At 38.3% G+C, this 18,410-nt stretch overlaps 1 protein-coding gene across 1 annotated transcript in view; it reads right to left on the bottom strand.

Moving 5' to 3' along the window:
* Positions 1–7,822, bottom strand: part of HDX (highly divergent homeobox) — a 215,246-nt gene extending 207,424 nt beyond the window's left edge. Inside the window, exon 1 of the mRNA XM_005890175.3 lies at positions 7,704–7,822. The gene's annotated coding sequence lies outside the window, so the exon portion shown is untranslated. The remainder of the gene's footprint in view (positions 1–7,703) is intronic.
* Between the last annotated feature and the right edge of the window lie 10,588 nt (positions 7,823–18,410).

Here is an 18,410-nt window from a genome sequence, read left to right as displayed (position 1 = left end):
ACAAAATTATTAAATAAGTGATTTTGAGGATGATATCAACTTAGATATCAACTAAAGGACTATCTTGACTATATCAGTTTGCTAGGGCTGTTATAACAAAGTAGCAAATACTAGGTGGCTTAAACAGAAATTTATTGTTTCACAGTTGTAAAGTCTAGATATCTGTAATCAGGGTGTTGGTAGAGTTGGTTGCTTATGAGGACAGTGAGGGAAAAGATGGGATGTAGGCCTCTCTCCTTGGCTTGTAAATGGCCGTCTTCCTATTTACATGGCATTCTCCCTTAATACTGACTAATTGCTTCTCCCAATAACAAGATTAGACACTGGCTTCCTTTATCAGCCCCAAAGGCCATCAGTTCCTGTGCGGACCCTTACCTCTCTGTATCCCAGTTCCCGGAATCTGTGAATATTTTATGCTCCATGGGAAAAGCGAATTAAAGTTGCAGAAGGAATTAAGGCTGATAATCAGTTGACCTTAAAGTAGAGAGATTATCCTAGATTATTTTAGTGGGCCTAGTGTAATCACAGTTATCTTTAAATCTGAAAGATGGAGGCAGAATGTCAGAGTGATGCAATGTGAAAGATGTGATCAGTCATTGCTGACTTTGAAGATGAAAGAGGGCCACGTGCTAAGAAATGTGGATAGCTCCTAAAAGCTAGAAAAGATGAGGAAATATATTCTTCCTTAGAACTTCCAGAAAAGAAAGCCCTGTTGACATCATTATTTTCACTCAGTGAGACCTGTTTCAGACCATTAACCACCAGAACTGTAAGATAATACATGTGTAGTTTAGAGTCACTGTGTTTGTGGTAATTTATTACAGGAGCAAATAGAAAACTAATTCAGTTCCTCTTGAAGATATTAGTGACAATGACCTCAATAAAGCTATACTCTTCTGTAACACTGTTGACAAGTCAAGTAATTAGGGTACATAACATTTCAATAGTAAAGTCATTACTATCAACAAAGTAAATGGATTCTTTCAGACTTTTAACAATTTTACCCATCACATAGGTGTAGCTATCTTCTCAATGAGATAATGCTGTCTCTAGAATGGAGCAAAACTGATGCATATTAAACAGATAATACTTTGATTATATATTACTTTACACATGTGAAAATGGACAAAAGGAAGTTCACTTTTTTCTATGATTATCAGCTCTTAAAAGTTTAGGTTGTACAGGAATTCATATTTCACTTTATAACAGTGTTTGTTAGACTTTGACATGCATGGGAATCATGCAGGGATCTTATTAAAATGCAGATTCTGATTCGGTAGGTCCTGGGTGGAGCCAGAAATTCAGCAATATTCTAAGAAATTTCCAAGTGATGCCCATGCTACTACTCCATGGAACACACTTTGAATAGCAAGGATTTAATAGACACAGAAGCACCAAACCCTACCAGAAAAGTAAACTGGCTCTTTGAAGTGAAGTGAAGTCACTCAGTCATGTACGACCCTTTGCAACCCCATGGACTGTAGCCTACCAGGCTTCTCTGTCCATGGGATTTTCCAGGCAAGAGTACTGGAGTGGGTTGCCATTTCCTGCTCCAGGGGATCTTCCAGACCCAGGGATTGAACCCAGGTCTCCTGCATTGCAAGCAGACGCTTTACCCTCTATCCACCAGGGAGCATCTCTTAAGAATTCACTGGTGATAAGAGTGAGCCTCTAAGTTCTAATCAAAATGCTTGACTTATTATTTTCATAACACATGCATATTAAAAATTCAATAACTTCATGTTGTCTTAGAATAGTGAGGATGAGTCAGGGCTGAACATTCTATACCTAATGTAACACTGCCCATTAATGTAGAATATATTTCTTCTACCACAGTTTACAATTACTTAGATCTTGTCCAACTGTTTCTCTGTTGAGGGATTTCAACACAACAAACAATTGGTTTATGAATGGGAAAAGCTACTCAGAGAATGAGTCTCAGAAAATTACTCTCCTAATTGGCATAGCTATTTCATCCATTTCATACTGTGGAGAAAGGGAAATGTATTCCCAATTGAATGCAGAGTTCCAGAGAATAGCAAGGAGAGATTAGACAGCCTTCTTAAGTGAACAGTGAGAGAAAGAGAAGAATACAGTAAAATAGGAAAGACTGGAGATCTCTTTAAGAAAACCGGAAATACCAAGGAAATATTTCATGTAAAGATAGGCAAAGGACAAAAACGCAAGGACCTAACAGAAACAGAAGAGATTAAGAAAAGGTGGCAAGAACACACAGAAGAACTTTACAAAAAAAGATCTGCATGACCCAGATAACCACGATGGTGTGGTCACTCACCAAGAGCCAGACATGCTGGAGTGTGAAGTCAGGGGGGACTTAGGAACCTTTACTACAAACAAAGCCAGTGGAGGTGATGGAATTCCAGCTGGGCTATTTCAAATCCTAAAAGATGATGCTGTTATAGTGTTGCACTCTTTACGCCAGCAATTTTGGAAAACTTGCAGTGGCCACAGGCCTGGGAAAGTTCAGTTTTCATTCCAATCCCAAAGAAAGGCAACGCCAAAGAATATTCAAATTACCATATAATTGCACTCATTTCACACGTTAGCAAGGTAATAGTCAAAATCCTTCAAGCTAGGTTTCAGCAATATGTGAACTGTGAACTTCCATATGTACAAGCTGGATTTAGAAAAGGCAGAGAAACCAGAGATCAAATTGCCAACATACACTGGATCATAGAAAAAGCAAGGGAATCCCAACAAAAAAAAATCTACTTCTGCTTCATTGACTATACTAGAGCCTTTGACTGTGTGGATCACAACAAACTGCAGAATATTCTTAATGAGATGGGAATACCAAACAACATTACCTGCCTCCTTGAGAAACCTGTTTGCAGGTCAGGAAGCAACAGTTAGAACTGGACATGAAAAAATGAACTGGTTCAAAATTGGGAAAGGATGTATTCTGGGAAATATACACCCTTGATGAAGGGTGTATATTGTCACCCTGCTTATTTAACTGATGTGCAGGGTACATCATGCGAAATGCGAGGCTGAATAAAGAACAAGCTGGAATTGAGATTGTGGGGAGAAATATCAACAACCTCAGATATGCAGATGATACCACTTTAATGGCATAAAGTGAAGAAGAACTAAAAAGCCTCTTGATGAAAGTGAAAGATAAGAGTGAAAAAGCTGGTTTAAAACTCAACATTCAAAAAACGAAGATCATGGTACCTGGCCCCATCACTTCATGGCAAATGGATGGGGAAAAATGTGGAAACAGTCTCAGATTTTTAATTTTCTTGGGCTCCAAAATCAATGTGGATGGAGACTGTAACCACAGAATTAAAAGACACTTGCTCCTTGGAAAAATAACTATGACAAATCTAGACACTGTATCAAAAATCAGAGACATCACTTTGCTGACAAAGGTCTGTATATCAAAGCTATGGTTTTTCCAGTAGTCATGTATGGATGTGAGAGTTAGACTACAAAGAAGGCTGAGCACCAAAGAATTAATTCTTTCAAACTGTGGTGCTGTATAAGACTCAAGAGTCCCTTGGACAACAAGGAGATCAGACCAGTCAATCCTAAAGGAAATCAATCCTGAATATTCATTGGAAGGAATGGTGCTGAAGCTGAAGCTCCAATATTTTGGCCACCTGTTGTGAAGAGCTGACTCATTGAAAAATACCCTGCTGCTGGGAAAGACTGAGGGCAAGAGAAGGGGAGACAGAGGACGAGATGGTTAGATGGCATCACTGACTCAATGGACATGAGTTTAAGCAAACTCCAGGAGATAGTGAAGGACAGGGAAATCTGGTGTCCTGCAGTCCATGGGATTGCAGAGTCAGACATGACTTAGTGACTAAACAACAACAAATTTTATCCATAAAAGACACAATAAGTAGACCAAGCTAACCAAATAAGAAAGTATAATATATAAAGCAATGTATTATTGTAGGATGAAACACCTCAATCTGTCCTTTCACAAAACTCTGTGAAGAAATACTTTCACTAGTGCTTGGTACTTGACAGTAGGAAAAATAATGTATGGGTCTATATGCCTTCTGCCATTGAAGCCACTGGAGTCAAAACAAAGATCCCTTCTCCTAAAACTTGACCTATCTGTTAAAAAAGTTTCATTTCCACTGAGAGAGAAAGGAATATGTCACAGGCATTACAGAATCATAAATAGAGATAAGTCTGGAGAAATTTTACACACACAATGTTTTAAAACAATAAATGAAGATCGGCCTCGCTCTAGCTCTCCAATCTAGAACCTAGTAGTTAAGAGTGAAGCCTCTAGAATGATGCTTGCTTTGAAATACTGGCTCTGCCACTTACTACTTGTATGATTTGGGGCAAGCACAATACACAAATGCTTGTCTGCTTGAGAAAAGTGCCTACACAGGGCATGTAAGTTACATGTTTCCATGGATGTTTTAAGAACCTTAAAGCAAATTTCCCCCAGTTCCAAGGGAAGAGAAGCTAAGAAAATATTTTCCTCAATTTTTGCCTCTCTAAAAAATAACACATTTAAAGATTCTAAGTATCAACCCAGTTGGAGATAAATCTCATGAAAAATGATAGGGGATCAAGAAGGTAAGACAGCTGCTGTTGTAAATTTCTTTACAGATGTCAAATGTAACTTATAGCATCTGATTGGCACAAAATAGCATTTGACTGACACAGTATAATGTTAATTGTTCAGCTGCTATGTACTTGGATCTCTGGTTAATCCAGGCAATTTGGCTACTTGTGGGCACAAAAATGATTCCATTTGCATCGACAGGTTTCAGTGTATTGTCTTGAAATTTTATGCAGGCTAGAAAGGTCCCAGTTGTTGGTGACAGTTTTTGAATATACTAACCTCTCCAGTTCCCTTTGAATGCAGAACATATCTCTCTAGAATTTTCACAGTTTACTTCCAAATCACTATGCTAGATGTAGTATATTCAGACACCACTAGTTTCATGTTTATCAGACTCTACAGTAAAATCAAAATAAACAATTCAATTATTTTTATCCTGTTGGGGATCACAAAAATACATAAAAACATAAAAAATACATTACTACAAAAAAACATAATTCCCTCTGGGAGTAGAATTTTCAAAAAGCAGAATTAATTAAATATTTTTTTAATATTCATAGTTTACTTGACAATAATTTTCAAGTTTACAAGTTATAATAATACCCTTTGAACTGCATTTCATGCATGTTCCTCAACCTCAAACCTTGATATGATATTGGGATGGTGCCTCAAAGTGAAGTAACAAAGCAAAATCTATAGAAAGCCTCCGTATTAAACCACAATCACTTTCATTCAAATAAAATTGAGGTCCATGAAACAATGCAGTTTGAAGCCCAAGGAGTAGGAAAGTGACAGTTGAAATGTTATAAAATAGCAATTATGGAAACCATCACAATGATTAGCTCTGATTCAAGATGAAAACTATCAGTGACAGTCAATGTAAAGCAGCAAATGCAAGAAATCTTGCAATAAAAAGAGTGAATAATTGGTATATTTAAGAGAACTGCATAAAGCAATGTTATCAAAGAGAAAAACAGAAATAGGAAAATGTCTTAGTACTTTTCAAACTGAGAAAATTACAGACAGAACCACTTCTGGGATAATGTTCCTTTGGTCTTGTTTATGAGGACAAAATATATTCACAAGCCACCCAATATATAGAGATATCTGTATTGCATTTTCTTTGACTCATATTGAGGTTTATTCAGTCACTGAAGGGTCCCTTGCTTGACCAATGATGAATAAGTTCCCATGTATACACAGTTCTTTATAACTATATTACTTCATTTCCCAAGAAAGTGGAAAACAAAGACCATATAGCAATAGATATTTCAAATAGTCATCCAGGTACTTTGGATAAAAAAATATATGGTAGATGGCATGGTACCAACTCTTAAGAACAGATTTAAAATCCAGTTGAGGAATTTTGTCTAGCACACACACACAGTCAAAAATTAATGCAGGCTATAAGAAAAGTGGCAAATGTAAGAACTGACACAGGAGTTCTAGAAAAGTTGAGCTTAATAAGAGTTGGATTATACTTAGGATGTACTTATGAGAGGTGTAACTTAAGTTGAGCTTTCAAAGTGGGTAAGATTTGATTAGACAAAGAGAGAGCATCCTAGGTGAAGGGAGTGGTAGTGGTACAAGGAGTGAAGTTCTGTAGGTAGATTGTTCAGGGGTCATTAGGGAGAGTTGTGCACTGAGAAATAAAGATCATGTTCCTGTGGTACAATTAAGTAAGTTTAGGAAGCTCTTTGCAATCCAAGTATACCTGGGCTATGAACAATAGAAAATAAGGAGCCAATAATATTTTGGTGAAGAAAAATGATTTGTTGGAGGAAGTGCTTAAGCCATTAGACTGTCAGGATGAATTAGAAGGCTGGCTGGGAGGCTCCTGAAGTGACTGGATGGACAGTGATGAGAATTTAGACTGCAAACTAAGGGGAAAATGGTAGAAGAGGCTTTCAAAGGAAAACTCACCAGGACTTAATAACCCTTTAACTATGAGAAATGGGGTAAAAATCCAGATTTCTTTATAAAATAGTTAAGAGTTCATGATCAGACCCTGGAGCAGAATTATTAACAATACTATACAATTTATCTACCAAGGAAAGAACAAGGGCAGATAGGCAGGATTGTTCCTCATGTTTGCCCAGTAATATAGTCCCTCCCAATGAAGGGAAGTTGAACAGGGGTCTCTCAAAATAAGATTTGACCTTGGTTCTAAAAGCCGCACAAAGGAAGAAGGGAAAAGGACTTAGCACCAAGCCTGAAACAGAGACCAAAGCTTTATAAGAGGCTTTTTCAAGAAGGAAAAAGAAGACAGGTAAGGATTTTTTTTTTTTTTTTTTCACTTTGAGTCTCTCCAAACAGTTTAAGTGTCAAACATCACTGAGTGGCACACCTTGAAAACTAAAAGTTGGATTCACTTGAATAGTGTTTTCTCCAAATAGTTTCTCATCTCAATAATTTCTATTCCAAACTCCTCTCCGAGTTCTTTCCATTATTCTAAATCCGATAAGTGAAGATTAAGAATTTGCCTTCCTAAAATTCTCAGGCCCACTTGGGGCTGGATATGCTCTTTCAAAGTAACTGGTAGATTCTTTCCATCAATTAGCGCTTGAAGCATTACAAGGCCAGTTTACCAATCCTTCCCAAATTCTGCTCAGACAGACCTCAGCCCCACCCCCTTCAGATAAAGGAAAAAGAGCATGCGCAAATTCTAAGCCTATTCTCCTAGCCAGGAACTCCTCACCCACCCACACCCCAGCTCCCGCCCCACAAAGGTTATTATTGCGCAGGCGCGGCACCTTCTGCGCGTTCGAGTAGGGCTGTGCGAAATCTACAATCCAGTGAAATCTAGAAGTGGTAGAATTCACCTCTTTCCTTTCTTCCGAGACAGAGGCGCCACTTCCTCTTACTCTGGGGCCAGAAGCGTGTCCCAAACGTCGCCCTGTCTAGAAGCAAAATCCTTCGCTCTCTGCCAGTGTCTACTGTATCCCTTTCATCAGCTCGTTTTTAACCTCATGCTGCCTCTAGGCTTCACTTGGAAGGTAGAAGCAGTTGGTTCCCCCAAAAGCCGCACCAGTCTGTTGGCAGCCTTTTTAGGCCGCTGAACCTCCGTGCCTGGCACTGGGCAGAGCATTAGCTCGGCGCCTTGTTCGCCCTCCTTCACCTTTCACACCCACACATGCAGGGTGCTTACCTCGGGCGTGGTGCGGTCACAGGAAGGAAAGAAGATCCTAGATCAAGGCAGTTCTGGGGCAGGCGTATTCAGCGAGATTTTTCCTGGGTCTTCACTGCCTCCTCAGACAATGAAATCAGCGTGTCCGATCATCAATTCTCATCATGATCGTGACGTCACAAAAGACAGCGGCCAATGGGAGCCCGAGATCAGCTCCGGACAGTCCCTGGCCTCAGCCCAGGACCCAAGAGTGGGTATAGGGGAGGAGAGATAGCTGCCTGCAATGGGGCTGCCTCTCCCGGCACATATCAGCTACATCCGAAGCCAGGTCTCTCAGTACCTATAGCTTCCTGAGTAGAAGTGAACGCCCAGCATCCCTGTGACTATAGTAGTTATATGCCAGCCATTTGAGCAGGTCCTGCCTGGTCTTCCAAGTTGAGATTCGCTTGCAGCAGAATTGTTGCATACTGCCAAAATCAAGTGATCACATACAGAAATATATATATATATATTGTGGTCCGTGTTCAATTGACAAATGTATTGAACATCAGACAATGTTACTGAAATCAAGGTGTCCATTGAGCCTTTAGAGTTTGTGTATTGTTGAAACAAGCCTAAGAGTGAGTGTATTGGTTTATGTCTCCCATTGTTTCTGACAACTGAAGAAATTAAAATTATCGTTTCTGTTCACCTAACCTTAATATCTGTTTTGTTGGAAGTTTGAGTAATCATCATTATACCATAACAGAAAGAAAAAAAACCCTCAAGCTATATGTTACCTGTTAACACACTTGATACACTCCCAAAATATGCTGAGCGATATTGCCACTAGATATACAGAATTCATTGATCTTCTGCCATTATAGAACTTACCATTCATAGATACAGTATGACTAGCACACATTAAGCTTTCACAACAATACAATAAAGTACATGACCATGTGTTCAGTCATAAAAGACAGACAAGAGTTACGTCATTCAATGACTGAAAGCATCAGTGAGGTGAGGATAGTTGTGGAAGAATTCTGTGTTGTATTGAAAAGTAAGCTGATTGTTGAATGGTGGAAAGGATTCAAAAGGATGGAAAACATTGTCTTAAAAGGGAAGATAGGCAAAAGTAGGAAAGTATATATATATATATATATATATATATATATATATATATATATATACACACATTGTCTTAAAGGGAAGATAGGCAAAAGTAGGAAAGTATATATATACAGGAGGTCCATGATGAAATCAGCCTAACAAACAGAGTGCATATTTTGGGAACCAGTGGGCCATAAGGTAGATTGATACTAAAGCCTTTGAATGTAGGCAGCGAACTTTGTTCTTATTAAAAGCTGTTAAGGGCCTTAGGGCAAGGTACCTCAAACTTTTACAGCCAATCTATAGAGCAGTTTAAGTGTTTTTAAAAACAAAAATCAGATCATGACCAGCTCCAGATTATCCAATGGCCTTCATTCACATATGCTACAAAATACAAATTAACCCCAAGGTCTTAAATGATCTGGCTTTTCCCATCTCTCTGGCCTCCTTTCCTGCCACTCTACCACTAACTCAATTTCTAGTCACACAGCCTATTCTCCATTTCTCACACAAATTAAGCTCCTGACCTCATCAGAGCCCTTGTACTATTGTTCCCTCTGATCTTTTTAGGACTTAGTTCCTTACTTGATTCACATCTCTGCTCAAATGTAACCTCTTTAAAATGCATTAATTATATGTAACTTCTTTAAAATCTAAAGAGGTTACACATCAACATTTTTCAAATTGTTATCTTTTCCACACTCCCTATACCTAACTATACCCCTTCCTTTTTAAATTTTTCTTTATAGCACTTATTGCTACATACTCTCTATATATTTATTGCAAATATAGGCTTTACAAGGGTGAGCATTTTTGTCTGTTTTATTATTATATCCCTGGCATCTAGAAGAGTCCTGGACACAAAGTAGACAAATCAGTAAGCAGTTTTTGAAAGAATGACTGAAAGAAGATTTTTCAAGTGATCTGTCAGTCATCAATTTGCTGTTTGAATCAGATTGGGGGTAGCTGATTGTGACAGAGATCAGTTAGATAGTTGTAGTGGTAATCCAGGTTCTGTATGACTTGAGTCTAGATCAGGATGTTAAGAGCATAAATGAAGAGAAATAACTGAAGTTGAGATATTTCAAAGAAGGAATAATAAGAGTGGAAGTGGAAAATTTAGAGATGAGCTACCTATAGCAAGTTAACATACTCATTAAGTATCTACTGCATACCTTGAACTGAAGTGATTTGAGAGAAAAGTGGCAGCTTCCTTACCCTTGAAAAATTAATAAACCAGAGTACAAAATGAGGGAGTTTTTTGGTAATCATTCTTCTTTTCCCCTCACACTTCATATCCAAGACACTAGTAAATTCTGTATGCTGTACCTTCAAAATATGCTCCAAATGTGAGCACTCTTTACTTCCTTTTTCCTACTATACAAAATACACTATCACTTCTAGCTTGAATAATACAATACAAAAGCATCTTACATGATTTCCTATAATCTTCTATTGTCCTTCTTTAATACTTTCTCTTAACATCAGTTAAAACATTCTTTAAAACGTTGAATCAGATCATATCATTTCCCAGTTTAAAACCCTCCAAATGTTTCCCATTAGAGTAAAAATAAAGTTCTAAATCATTGTTACTACTTAACTGTCACCACTTTTTTCTGCCTTAGTTCATTATGTTGTAACTAAGCCTTTGCCTCCATCACACTTCTTTCTGGGAAGCCTGTTCTGTCTTTATATATGTTACATTTGTGCCTTCTTGGAAAACTCTTCCCTCAGATCTCCACATAGCACATTTCTTCACCCAGAGTGTCTGCTAAAATTTGCCTCCTCAGATGTATCTTCGGGGACCAATATACTTAAAATAGTATCCCCAAATCAGTCTCTCTCCTTTATCCTCCCGGTGTGCTTTATTTATTTTTTAACATCACTATAAGAAATCATGTAATTTGCTTGCATGCTTATTCTGCTCTTCCCCAAGGGGGTAGGGATTTTATCTTTTTTATTTACTGTTATAGCCCCAGTACCTAGAATGACACCTGGCATGTAGTAAGCATTCAATGAGCCTTTTTGAATGAGTGAATATAGGAAAGTATAGATTGTGTGATTCAATCTAGGCTAAAGTAATAAACATTGAGAAATCAGAGATGTTTCTAGTATCATGACTTATGCATCTGTACCTACTCTGTTCACAATATATTAATTAAATGTTCATTGAATTTGTATGTGAAAGCAATCTAGGAGGAATATTTGAAGCATATATATTAACCGAGATTTCAAAGATCTCAAAAGACCCAACATACAAATGGAACAAGATCAAGTTTGACAGGGATCAACAGTAAGTATTTCATTTATGTTTGTGAAAGTCAGTTATGGAAGTAAATGATGAGCAATAAATACTTAAGGCAGGAAATGCTTTATTTCAAAATATTATAAATCCAATATTTTCTAGTATACCATAGATCATAAACAAGATAATTGAGACAAACTGCATTATGAAAAATCATATAAAGCAAGAAAACTACTAAGGTATCCTGTACCTTGATCAGACCACATTTACTCTGTTCAGTTGATTACTTCTTATTTTAAAGGAAATATTCACAGATGGCTGCATCTATATAAGAGAAATCAAGAATGATGAGGCACCTAAAAAAATATGATATGGGGCAAGGCTCCAGAAGTTGAAATTGCTTAATTTAAAGACAGCAAGATCTGGAGAGAACGTATCTTCAAATATTTGAAAGACTACTGATAGACAGAATGCCTGAAGAACTATGGATGGAGGTTTGTGACATTTAGAGGAGGCAGAGATCAAGACCATCCCCAAGAAAAAGAAATGCAAGAAGGGAAAATGGTTGTTTGAGGAGGCCTTACAAATAGTTGATGAAAGAAGAGAAGCTAAAGGCAAAGGAGAAAAGGAAAAATATACCCATTTGAATGCAGAGTTCCAAGGAATAGCAAGGAGAGATAAGAAAGCCCTCCTTAGTGATCAATGCAAAGAAATAGAGGAAAACAACAGAATGGGAAAGACTAGAGGTCTCTTCAAGAAATGTAGAGATACCAAGGGAACATTTCATGCAAAGATGGGCTCAATAAAGGACAGAAATGGTATGCACCTAAAAGAAGCAGAAGATATTAAGAGGTGGCAACAATACACAGAAGAACTGTACAAAAAAAAATCTGCATGACCCAGATAACCACGATGGTATGATCACTCACCTAGAGCCAGACATCCTGGAATGTGAAGTCAAGCGGTTCTTAGGAAGCATAACTATGAACAAAGCTAGTGGAGGTGATAGAATTCCAGCTGAGCTATTTCAAATTCTAAAAGATGATGCAGTGAAAGTGCTGCAGTCAATATGCCAGAAAGTTTGGAAAACTCAGCAGTGGCCACAGGACTGGAAATGGTCAACTTTCATTCCAACCCCAAAGAAAGGCAATGCCAAAGAATGTTCACAATGCCAAAGAATGTTCAAAGTACCACATAATGGCACTCATCTCACACACTAGCAAAGTAATGCTCAAATTTCTCCAAGCTAGGCTTCAACAGTAGGTGACCCATGAACTTCCAGAAGTTCAAGTTGGATTTACAAAAGTCAGAGGAACCAGAGACCAAATTGCCAATATCTATTGGATCATTGAAAAGCAAGAGAGATCCAGAAAAACATCTACTTCTGCTTTAATGACTATATCAAAGCCTTTGACTATGTGGATCACAAGAAACTGTGGAAAATTCTTAAAGAAAGGGGGAATACCAGACCACCTGACCTGCCTCCTGAGAAATCTGTATGCAGGTCAAGAAGCAACAGTTCAAACTGGATATGGAACAACAGACTGGTTCCAAATCTAGAAAGTAGTATGTGAAGGCTATATTTTGTCACCCTGCTTATTTTACTTATATGCGGAGTACATCATGCAAAATGCCAGGCTGGCTGAAGCACAAGCTGGAATCAAGATTGCCAGTAAAAATATCAATAACCTCAGATACACAGATGACAAACCCTTATGGCAGAAAGCGAAGAAGAACTTAAGAGCCTCTTGATGAAAGTGAAAGAGGAGAATGAAAATGTTGGTTTAAAACTCAACATTCAGAAAACTAAGATCATGGCATCTGGTCCCATCACTTCATGGCAAATAGATGCAGAAATAATGGAAACAGTAAGAGACTTTATTTTCTGCCAAAGGTGATCGCAGCCATGAAATTAAAAGATGCTTGCTCCTTGGAAGAAAAGCTATGACCAATCTAGACAGCATATTACAAAGTAGAGGTATTATTTTTCCAACAAATATCTGTCTAGTCAAAGCTATGGTTTTTCCAGTAGTCATGTATGGATGTGAGAGTTGGACTGTGAAGAAAGCTGAGTGCCGAAGAATTGATGCTTTTGAACTGTGGTGTTAGAGAAGACTCTTGAGAGTCCCTTGGACTGCAAGGAGATCCAACCGGTCAACCCTAAAGGAAATTAATCCTGAATATTCATCAGAAGGACTGTTGCTAAAGCTGAAACTCCAATACTTTGGCCACCTGATGCAAAGAACTGAGTCATTGGAAAAGACCCTGATGCTGGGAAAGATTGAAGGTGAGAGGAGAGGAGACGACAGAGGATGAGATGGTTGGATGGTATAACTGACATGATGGACATGAGTTTGAGCAAGCTCCAGAAGTTGGTGAGAGGCAGGGAAGCCTGGGGTGCTGCAGTCCATGGGGTCGTGAAAAGTCAAATATGACTGAGTGACTGAACTTAACTGAACTACCCTGGGGAAAAGACACATGTGACTTATTGTGTGGTTCTCCAGAATGCAAAACCAAGACCACAAAGATAAATAACTGTAGGAGACAGGAAGAATAAAACAAAAGCAGGTCTCGGCAAGTGCTGCAAAAGAAATGTATAATTCTTGATAAACTGAATGTTATAAGGCATGAGACTTGGAACAAGTCCAGAGGGAACAGTTCATAATCTTGAAAACAAGATATGATCCTGGGGTTGGAAAATCGACCCCAGACTGTTTCTCAACTGGCGTCTCAGAGTCACATGTTTACATATCTGGTGGAAAATCTATAGATAAGAGTATTAGTCTTAGTTACTGATTTGTTATTGATTCAGTTCAGTTTAGTCACTCAGTCGTTTCCGACTCTTTATGACCCCATGAAGTGCAGCACACCAGGCCTCCCTGTCCATCACCAACTCCCAGAGTTCACTCAAACTCATGTCCATCAAGTCGGTGATGCCATCCAGCCATCTCATCCTCTGTCGTCCCCTTCTCCTCCTCCCTCCAATCCCTCCCAGCATCAGAGTCTTTTCCAATGAGTCAACTCTTCGCATGAGGTGTCCAAAGTATTGGAGTTTCAGCCTCAGAATCAGTCCTTCCAATGAACACCCAGGACTGATCTCCTTTAGAATGGACTGGTTGGATCTCCTTGCAGTCCAAGGGACTCTTAAGAGTCTTCTCCAACACCACAGTTCAAATGCATCAATTCTTCGGTGCTCAGCTTTCTTCACAGTCCAACTCTCACATCCATACATGACCACTGTAAAAACCGCATTCCTTGACTAGATGAACATTTGTTGGCAAAGTAATGTCTCTGCTTTTGAATATGCTATCTAGGTTGGTCATAACTCTTCCAAGGAGTAAGCATCTTTTAATTTCATGGCTGCCATCACCATCTGCAGTGATTTTAGAGCCCCAAAATAAAGTCTGACACTGTTTCCACTGTTTCCACATCTATTTCCCATGAAGTGATGGGGCTAGATGCCATGATCTTAGTTTTCTGAATGTTGAGCTTTAAGCCAACTTTTTCACTCTCCTCTTTCACTTTCATCATGAGGCTTTTTAGTTCCTCTTCACTATCTTCCATAAGGGTGGTGCCATTTGCATATCTGAGGTTATTGATATTTCTCCCAGCAATCTTGATTCCAGCTTGTGCTTCTGCCAGCCCAGCATTTCTCATGATGCACTCTGCATATAAGTTAAATAAGCAGGGTGACAATATACAGCCTTGACGTACTCCTTTTCCTATTTGGAACCAGTCTGTTGTTCCATGTTCAGTTCTAACTGTTGCTTCCTGATCTGCATACAGGTTTCTCAAGAGGCAGGTCAGGTGGTCTGGTATTCCCATCTCTTTCAGAATGTTCCACAGTTTATTGTGATCCACACAGTCAAAGGCTTTGGCATAGTCAATTAAACAGAAATAGATGTTTTTCTGGAACTCTCTTGCTTTTTCAATGATCCAGCGGATGTTGGCAACTTGGTCTCTGGTTCCTCTGCCTTTTCTAAAACCAGCTTGAACATCTGGAAGTTCATGGGTCATGTATTGCTGAAGCCTGGCTTATAGAATTTTGAGCATTACTTTACTAGTGTTTGAGATGAGTGCGATTGTGCAGTAGTTTGAGCATTCTTTGGCATTGCCTTTCTTTGGGATTGGAATGAAAACTGACCTTTTCCAGTCCTGTGGCCACTGCTGAGTTTTCCAAATTTGCTGGCATATTGAGTGCAGCATTTTCACAGCATCATCTTTTAGGATTTCAAATAGCTCAACTGGAATTCCATCACCTCCACTAGCTTTGTTCTTAGTGATGCTTCCTAAGGTCCACCTGACTTCACACTCCAGGATGTCTGGCTCTAGGTGAGTGATCACACCATTGTGATTATCTTCCTCGTGAAGATCTTTTTTGTACAGTTCTTCTGTGTATTCTTGCCACATATCTTCTGCTTCTGTTAGGTCCATACCATTTCTATCCTTTATCGAGCCCATCTTTGCATGAAATGTTCCCTTGATATCTCTAATTTTCTTGAAGAGATCTCTAGTCTTTCCTATTCTGTTGTTTCCCTCTATTTCTTTGCATTGACCACTGAGGAAGGTTTTCTTATCTCTCCTTGCTCTTCTTTGGAACTCTGCATTCAGATGCTTACATTTTTCCTTTTCTCCTTTGCTTTTCGCCTCCCTTCTTTTCACTGCTATTTGTAAGGCCTCCCCAGACAGCCATTTTGCTTTTTTGCATTTCTTTTCCATGGGGATGGTCTTGATCCCTGTCTCCTGTACATTGTCATGAACCTCCATCCATAGTTCATCAGGCACTCTATCTATCAGATCTAGGCCCTTAAATCTATTTCTCACTTCCACTGTATAATCATAAGGGATTTGATTTAGGTCATACCTGAATGGTCTAGTGGTTTTCCCTAATACTTTCTTCAATTTAAGTCTGAATTTGGCAATAAGAAGTTCATGATCTGAGCCACAGTCAGCTCCCAGTCTTGTTTTTGCTAACTGTATAGAGCTTCTCCATTTTTGGCCACAAAGAATATAATCAGTCTGATTTCAGTGTTGACCGTTTGGTGATGTCCATGTGTAGAGTCTTCTCTTGTGTTGTTGGAAGAGGGTGTTTGCTATGACAGGTGCATTCTCTTGGTAAGACTCTATTAGCCTTTGCCCTGCTTCATTCCATATTCCAAGGCCAAATTTGCCTGTTAACCCAGGTGTTTCTTGACTTCCTGCTTTTGCATTCCAGTTCCCTATAATGAAAAGGACATCTTTTTTTGGGTGTTAGTTCTAAAAGGTCTTGTAGGTCTTCACAGAACCGTTCAACTTCAGCTTCTTCAGCGTTACTGGTTGGGGCATATGCTTGGATTACTGTGATATTGAATCTTTTGCCTTGGAAATGAATAGAGATCATTCTATCGTTTTTGAGATTGCATCCAAGTACTACATTTCAGACTCTTTTGTTGACCATGATGATCGTTTCTTAACTACTCAACGGTTAACAATCATTTTGTTCTTTGGCCCTGAAGGCCACATGAGTTATAATTTAACTCACCACATATTCTTTCATTCATGGTTGAAAGTATAATAAAGCTGGCTTGGATTCAGTTTTGGCACCTTCACCTTGGAGCGGTGTTGGTCCCCTGATCCTCGCTTTTCTCTAAATTCTTGTTTCTTGTTTCTCATTCTCTCACCGTATCTTGCTTTTGGAAACCCTGCTTGTCAAGCCGGTCTCGACAACTTACAGGGAGACAATTTTCAGCTTAACATTCAAGCATTCAAAAATGATAGGGACTGCTTTGTAAAGACAAAGATCTCAATCATTGTGAATATTCTTGCATAATGAATATCAGTCAGGAATGAAGAATAATCTGCAATAAGTGACTACTAAAGTTCATTCCAATATAGACTTAACTGACATTTCGATCATGTCATATAGGAATTAAGAACATGTATAATATCATATATGAAATGAGTTGCCAGTCCAGGTTCAATGCATGATACTGGATGCTTGGGGCTGGTGCACTGAAATGACCCAGAGGGATGGTATGGGGACGGAGGAGGGTGGGGGGTTCAAGATGGGGAACACATGTATACCTGTGGTGGATTCATGTTGTGTATGGCAAAACCAATAAAATATTGTAAAATAATTAACCTGCAATTAAAATAAATAAATTTATATTAAAAAATAAAAAATAAATAAATAAAAGACCTTAAAGGTAGATTTGGTCCTTTAGGATTTGGTTTAGTGGAATTGAATGGGAAGAAAGCTCTAGATTGGAATACCACTAATAAAAGGCAAATAATCTACTCTTCTTCAATAGGTAGCATATTTTGAAAGAAAACAGCAAAATTCTGTAAAGCAATTATCCTTCAATAAAGAACAAATTAATTAAAAACATCTTCTTGGTGCATTTTGGTCAGTATAGGGTTGCACACACCAAAGAAAATGCTTTTAACTTTCATTTATCGTGTTTCAACTTTTCTTACTAGTAAGCAGTTCATCTGCCAGTTTGTTTTAAAGAACGCAACCATTCATTGATATATGTGAAACCTGCCTATTTAAGTCCAGAATACAGCTCTAAACAATATGACTTGCTAGGTTAGAAGAACTAATGTCTAAGCTATTTTAAATCAGTTTAATTTTTCTGGTTGAGCTGATTATCATTAATCTGAAGTTCAATGCTTTGTTTCTAGATTACTTAAGCTCTTTGTCTCTTTCATTTTTTGCTGTGCAACTTTTAAGCATTTTGTAGCTTATGGGCATCTCCAACCAAAGTTGTACACCAAAAATTGATGAGAACATTAAGTGTTGTCCTTTTAAACTCTCTTAATTCAAAGCATGAAGGAAATAAAAATGAAAGTGAAATATTAAATTTATATGTTCTCAATGGATTTCAATTATCCATGAGTCTTGTTCTTAGTATTTTGGTTAAAGAGATGCCCCTTGAAGGAACTTCTCTCACCTTACTGTGGGGGCAGGTCAAAGTACATTTAAGAGGAAAGAATTCTCTGGTGCAAGCATTTAGTGGAAAACCCTTGAGAATCATTAGCATATACTGTGATATAATGATTCTATAAATGACTTCTCCAGAATATTAAATTTCTACTTTATATTTTACATGTTAAAGTACTTCATATTATAGAAAAAGTATTAATGAAACTTGTTCACTTAGCAAATTTCCAAAATGAAACTGATTTATGAGTTATACTGTGGTTTTTGAGATGTGACATATTACTAACATTCCTGTTTGTTTCTACTTAAACTGAGTATACTTTCCTTGTATCATTACTTGGGAACTTATAGAAAGGCAATTTTGGGGCCTCTTTGTACAGATTCAGAAACTCTGCGAGTCGGGCCTGACAACCAGTATTTAGCCAGCCATACATGAAATTCTTATGTATGAAAAAGGCTGAGATTCAAT

This window comes from Bos mutus, chromosome X, assembly GCF_027580195.1.
Source record: "Bos mutus isolate GX-2022 chromosome X, NWIPB_WYAK_1.1, whole genome shotgun sequence".
Lineage (NCBI taxonomy): Eukaryota > Metazoa > Chordata > Mammalia > Artiodactyla > Bovidae > Bos > Bos mutus.
Note: the sequence above shows the minus strand (reverse complement) of the source record. Positions and strands in the feature narration are given on the sequence as shown.